At 42.7% G+C, this 6,728-nt stretch overlaps 1 protein-coding gene across 3 annotated transcripts in view; it reads left to right on the forward strand.

Annotated features, from left to right (window-relative positions):
* The first annotated feature begins 511 nt into the window (after window positions 1-511).
* Window positions 512-6,728, forward strand: part of LOC135100914 (uncharacterized) — a 24,115-nt gene continuing 17,898 nt past the window's right edge. For 2 of the 3 annotated variants that reach the window (XR_010268976.1, XM_064004511.1), the window contains exons 1-5: window positions 3,312-3,448; window positions 4,838-4,951; window positions 5,183-5,253; window positions 5,616-5,802; window positions 6,661-6,728. The exon at window positions 6,661-6,728 is cut by the window's right edge and continues 181 nt beyond it. The gene's annotated coding sequence lies outside the window, so the exon portion shown is untranslated. Of the gene's footprint in view, window positions 530-3,311; window positions 3,449-4,837; window positions 4,952-5,182; window positions 5,254-5,615; window positions 5,803-6,660 lie in introns of those variants that run through there. The other variant, XM_064004512.1, reaches the window with a different exon arrangement.

A 6,728-nucleotide genomic window follows, 5' to 3' on the forward strand; every position in this document is an offset into this window, starting at 1 on the left:
ACATACATATTTCAGATTTTTAAGTTTATATTTTTAAAACTATTTTTTTGCCATTAACTAATATTTAACTTTCGATAAAATTAATTTACAGACAAAGGATCCTGAAGTTAACGGCAGCCATCTTGAAAATTTGACGTAATGTAGAATTTCCTAAATCTCTCTGAGGGTTAAGGTTATTCATCAGTCACTCTCTATCATTTCATTAATATTTCAATCAATATTTTTATTCATTTATTTATTTATTTATTTATTTTTAAGGTTAATATACACAAGGATATTGGCAGAGAGAAAAAAAATGAACACTGAGATAATTATACCCACAAGAAATGCACATTTTATTTATTTCTGATACAATTTTGCTTAAATAAAAATCAATGCATACAGATACTATAATCAAAATATTTATAGACAGGGTCCTTCAAATCCACACTGCTGGCTGGTGCTGTTACCTTACCACCTCTTACGTTCTCTGAAATAATGTTTTATCAGGCCTCTCACAATATCTTACCCTGAACAGGATGCTAACTAGGTGTGTGTGTGTGTGTGTGTGTGTGTGTGTGTGTGTGTGTGTGTGCTATGCAAGGTTAGAGAGAGAGAGAGAGAGAGAGAGAATATTATTTTCTTCTAAACCTTATCTTTTTTTTCTTTTAATTATCATCTTTTTTTCCTCCTCCTCCTCCTTTTCATTTCCTTCCCCTTTCTAAATCACTCAACACACACCCAGATACACCCAAAACACCAAAACACACCCAAAACACACCAAAACACACCAGAACACACCCATTACACCCAAAACACACCAGAACACACCCAAAACACACCAGCACACACCAAACACACCCAGACACACCCAATACACCCAGAACACACCCAGACATACCCAGATACACCCAGAACACACTCAAATACACCCAGACACACCAGAACACACCCAAAACACACCAAACACACCCAATACACCCAAAACACACCAGAACACACCAAACACACCCAGACACACCCAGATACACCCAAAACACACCAGAACACACCCAAAACACACCAAAACACACCCAAACACACCCAGACACACCCAAATACACCTAAACACACCAGAACACACCCAGACACACCCAATACACACCCAAACACACCCAGACACACCCAATACACCCAGAACACACTCAAATACACCCAGACACACCCAGATACACCCAAAACACACCAGAACACACCCGGACACATCCAAAACACACCAAAACACACCCAAATACACCCATAACACACCCAAATACACCCAGACACACCCAAACACACCCAAATACACCCAAAAGACACCCAGACACACCCAATAACGGTTTCTACACATGGTTTAGAGGTCCACTCAACAAATGGAGAGGACACAAAAGCAAAAAGATTCACTTGGAAAATATTTGCCTTATAAATTGTTTTGATGTTCTGTTATGTTAGGCTACAAAATATTTAACCCTCTCTCTCTCTCTCTCTCTCTCTCTCTCTCTCTCTCTCTCTCTCTCTCTCTCTCTCTCTCTCTCTCTCTCTCTCTCTCTCTCTAGGCATAATTGATAAGAAAAATATATGATAATTTGTGCCTAGATACTTGTACCATAATTATTATTTTATTTATTTATTTATTTTTTTTTAATGTATGAGTGACACTGGCCAAGGGCAACAAAAATCTAATAAAAAAAATTGCCCACTGAAATGGCAGTCCCATAAAAGGGTTAAAGCAGTGGTCAAAAATTGATGGATAAGTGTGTTGAAACCTCCCTCTTGAAGGAATTGAAGTCATAGGAAGGTGGAAATACAGAAGCAGGCAGGGAGTTCCAGAGTTTACCAGAGAAAGGGATGAATGATTGAGAATACTGGTTAACTCTTGCATTAGAGAGGTGGACAGAATAGGGGTGAGAGAAAGATGAAAGTCTTGTGCAGCGAGGCCGTGGAAGGAGGGGAGGCATGCAGTTAGCAAGATGAGAAGAGCAGTTAGCATGAAAATAGCGGAAGAAGACAGCTAGAGATGCAACGTTGCGGCGGTGAGAAAGAGGCTGAAGACACTCAGTTAGAGGAGAGGAGTTGATGAGACAAAAAGCTTTTGATTCCACCCTGTCTAGAAGAGCAGTATGAGTGGAACCCCCCCAGACATGTGAAGCATACTCCATACATGGACGGATAAGGCCCTTGTACAGAGTTAGCAGCTGGGGGGGTGAGAAAAACTGGCGGAGACGTCTCAGAACACCTAACTTCATAGAAGCTGTTTTAGCTAGAGATGAGATGTGAAGTTTCCAGTTCAGATTATAAGTAAAGGACAGACCAAGGATGTTCAGTGTAGAAGAGGGGGACAGTTGAGTGTCATTGAAGAAGAGGGGATAGTTGTCTGGAAGGTTGTGTCAAGTTGATAGATGGAGGAATTGAGTTTTTGAGGCATTGAACAATACCAAGTTTGCTCTGCCCCAATCAGAAATTTTAGAAAGATCAGAAGTCAGGCGTTCTGTGGCTTCCCTGCGTGATATGTTTACAAAGTCCTCCTCTGTTTTACTGCAGGTTAATTTTTGATGCTGAGAATGCTGGGAAAATCTGGTACTATCATAGAACTTAGGCTGGATATGGAGAGAGAGAGAGAGAGAGAGAGAGAGAGAGAGAGAGAGAGAGAGAGAGATTAATAACTAGTGAAAATAAATCAGAATTGCGAATTGTCATGATACAGTTTTCAGTAATTATCAGATTCACTATAACCTTAGAGGTCATTATATGCATACTGTCATGTGTGTGTGTGTGTGTGTGTGTGTGTGTGTGTGTGTGTGTGTGTTTTAATAAATCCACTAACTTAGCTTTCCTGCAACTCAGAATTTCCAGGTATCATAAGGAAGAAAATGTTTTTGTTGTCTAATCATCAGGTATTCAGCGCTACCTAATCACCCAATCTTACTGAATCAACCTAATTACGGCTTGGTATGTCATATCAGCCCAACCTAATCGTATCATCTTACGTAGCTAACTGATTAACCACACTTTCACAAACCTACCCCAATAAGACCTAGCCAGTCTAATCATCAGGTATTCAGCGCTCCCTAATCACCCAATCTTACTGAATCAACCTAATTACGGCTTGCTATGTCATATCACCACAATCTAATCGCATCACCTTATATAGCTGACTAACTAAAGGGACTGCCACAGAAGAGAAAACCAAATTATTATAAATGTAAAAAATATATATAAATTAGACCAAACAGTCATGTTGAACTCCTTACAATAATTAGTTATATAAAAAAAAATATTTAGGCCCGTTTGTACTTGACTTTGAACCAGCAGAAACCACAACAAACAGACGCCATATTGGTTGTTTACCCCGCGATCCTACACGAGACCAAGGGAGAGAGACGAGTTAAAGGAAGATCTCAATTTACTACTGAACTACAAAGAGAGCGAGGAATGTGACAAAAAGGGAGCAGTAAGTAGCAGGCAGGGTGTGTTAACATATATTAGCAGGAAGCAGACATGGCACTGGAAGTTATTGGGGTTTTCAAGGTTCGAATAGTTTAACAGGCTGCAGTGGAAGTTATTGGGGTTTTCAAGGTTCTGGGTGGTCTGGGTGTGTGTGGCAGTGTTTGGGTGTGTGTGGCAGTGTTTTGGTGTGTGTGGCAGTGTCTGGGTGTGTGTGGCAGTGTCTGGGTGTGTGTGGCAGTGTCTGGGTGTGTGTGGCAGTGTCTGGGTGTGTGTGGCAGTGTTTGGGTGTGTGTGGCAGTGTCTGGGTGTGTGTGGCAGTGTTTGAATGTGTGTGGCAGTGTCTGGGTGTGTGTGGCAATAGTTTAACAGGCTGCAGTGGAAGTTATTGGGGTTTTCAAGGTTCCAGGGATAGTTTAACAGGCTGTAGTGGAAGTTATTGGGGTTTTTCAAGGTTCTAATAGTTTAACAGGCTGCGGTGGAAGTTATTGGGGTTTTTTCAAGGTTCTAATAGTTTAACAGGCTGCAGTGGAAGTTATTGGGGTTTTCAAGGTTCCAGGGATAGTTTAACAGGCTGCAGTGGAAGTTATTGGGGTTTTCAAGGTTCCATGGATAGTTTAACAGGCTGTAGTGGAAGTTATTGGGGTTTTCAAGGTTCCAGGGATAGTTTAACAGGCTGCAGTGGAAGTTATTGGGGTTTTTTTCAAGGTTCTAATAGTTTAACAGGCTGCAGTGGAAGTTATTGGGGTTTTCAAGGTTCCAGGGATAGTTTAACAGGCTGCAGTGCAAGTTATTGGGGTTTTTTCAAGGTTCTAATAGTTTAACAGGCTGCGGTGGAAGTTATTGGGGTTTTCAAGGTGTTTCATGATTTTAATAGTTTAATGCAGTTTTTCCCCACACTTCTCCTTCCTCACAGACCTTCCTCCATGTTCCCTCCACCTTCTCTCCAATCCTGACTATCCTTTGTCTCTTGGTTCATATTTAAAATAGTGCTTTTGTTAGATAGTCTGACATCACCACCAACCATTTTCCCCTCCACCACCCTCTATTCTTTCCTCCATATCTCCCTTCATAAGTTACCTCCACACTTCTCCTTCCTCACAGACCTTCCTCCATGTTCTCTCCACCTTCCCTCCAATCTTGACTATCCTGCGAGTCTTGCTTCATAGTTAAAATAGTGCTTTTGTTAGATAGTCTGACATCACCACCAACCATTTTCCCCTCCACCACCCTCTATTCTTTCCTCCATATCTCCCTTCATAAGTTACCTCCACACTTCTCCTTCCTCACAGACCTTCCTCCATGTTCCCTCCACCTTCCCTCCAATCCTGACTATCCTGTGTCTCTTGGTTCATAGTGAAAATAGTGCTTCTTTGACCTGTGCTCTCTCTGGCAGGCTCTGTTGAAGAACCAGGACAGGGCAGGGAAGGTGAATGGCCCATCTATATTCCCTGACCTCTGCACTTCACACCGCAAGAATTTGATGCACATGTTGAAAAACCATCAAAAGGTGTGTGTGTGTGTGTGTGTGTGTGTGTGTGTGTGTGTGTAGTAGTAGTAGTAATAGTAGTAGTAATATAGGAACATAATAAAAATAATAAAAAAATACTATGAATTTCTTATTGGAGGTGTTACTAACTCTCTCTCTCTCTCTCTCTCTCTCTCTCTCTCTCTCTCTCTCTCTCTCTCTCTCTCTCTCTCTCTCTCTCTCTCTCTCTCTCTCTCTCTCTCTCTCTCTCAGCTGCAAGACATCAAAAGGAGATGCATCAAGGCAAAGGAAGAGCTGTCGGAGAATTTGCACGTTAGATTGAAGTAAGTATTCACAGCAGCAGCAGGAGGAGGAGGAGGAGGAGGAGAAGGAGGAGGAGGAGGAGGAGAAGGAGGAGGAGGAGGAGGAGGAGGAGGAGGAGGAGAATCAGCTGTTCCTTTTTTGGTAATGATATTTGTTTGTTTGTTTGTTTTCTTTCTCAGTTTCTCTCCTTCCTTCCTTATTTTCTTGTTATCATCATTGTCCTTCTCTTTTCATTATTCACTTTGAGCTGTGTTGTCACTTGTTCCTCTTTCTTCTCTCCCTCCATTACAAAATTTTCCCTTTTCAACTCCCACCCCCTGTCTCTCCCTCCCTGCCTCCCTGCCTCCCTGCCTGTCTCTCTTAACCAATCCTGACCCCATAGGTGGATAATGTATATAGAGAGGCGCCTGTACGAGGCAGACACGCGCGTCTCCATGCACCAAGAGAGTGTGCGGTGCCTGGCTGGACTCCTGCAGGTGGTGGAGCAGATTCACCGCGCCCCGAGGGTCTATGCCGCAGCCGTCACGGAGGTGGCTCGCCGGCACGCCTTCTCCAGGGCCTTCCTGCAGGTGAACTAAGGGTCAGAGGAGGGTGAGGATTGGAGGGAAGGTGGAGGGATGACTGGGGAAGGTGTGCAAGGAAGGAGAAGCATGGAGGTAACTTGTGGAGGGAAATATTGGAGGAAAGGAGAGAGAGGGTGGTGGAGAGAAGAATTATTGGCTGTGGTGGCAGACTATCTAACAAAAGCACTATTTTATCTATGAAGCAAGTGTCACAGAATAGTCAGGATTGGAGGAGAGGTGGAGGAAACATGGAGGAAGGTCTGTGAGGGAGGAGAAGTCTGGAGGTAACTTGTGGAGGGAGAAATGGAGGAGAGGGACTAAGAAAACACTGGCCACAGAGACGAGGCCTTGTTTTGTCACCACCATTGACTGAAGCCGGTTTGCTGGTGTAAAGTATGAATCCACACCATAAGTACATGACTAGTCCATTACTGAGTCCTTTATAGCCTGCTTGCCTGCCAGTTGTGGTTGTACAAGTTCCTGATACAAGGTACAAGCTGGGTCATAATTCCCTCTTTAACTTGCAGGACACACCTCTCTCTGCCAACTACCTCTGTATAAAAAACCCTGCCAGCTTTATGCATTCTAGTTACCTAAAGTCAGTCCAGCACTAGTACCAGCTTCCCCCAAGATGCTGCTGGCCCTGTCTTCAAATTGACCCTTGTTATTTGCCAGACTGTAAAGAAATCCTTGTTTACTTAATGTGTGTGTGTGTTTGTGTTCGCTTAATAATACACCTTCATATGTCTGTGTACCTGTAATCCTTGTTTTTCTATCTCTCTCTCTACTACTACTACTACTACTACTACTACTACTACTACTACTACTACTACTACTACTACTACTACTACTACTATTTTACAGGTTACACAAAGAAAACATAGATGAACTGAGAAGACTGCTGCCGGAACTTTCTCACTGTCTAGCCATTG

This window comes from Scylla paramamosain, chromosome 5, assembly GCF_035594125.1.
Source record: "Scylla paramamosain isolate STU-SP2022 chromosome 5, ASM3559412v1, whole genome shotgun sequence".
Taxonomy (NCBI): Eukaryota; Metazoa; Arthropoda; class Malacostraca; order Decapoda; family Portunidae; genus Scylla; species Scylla paramamosain.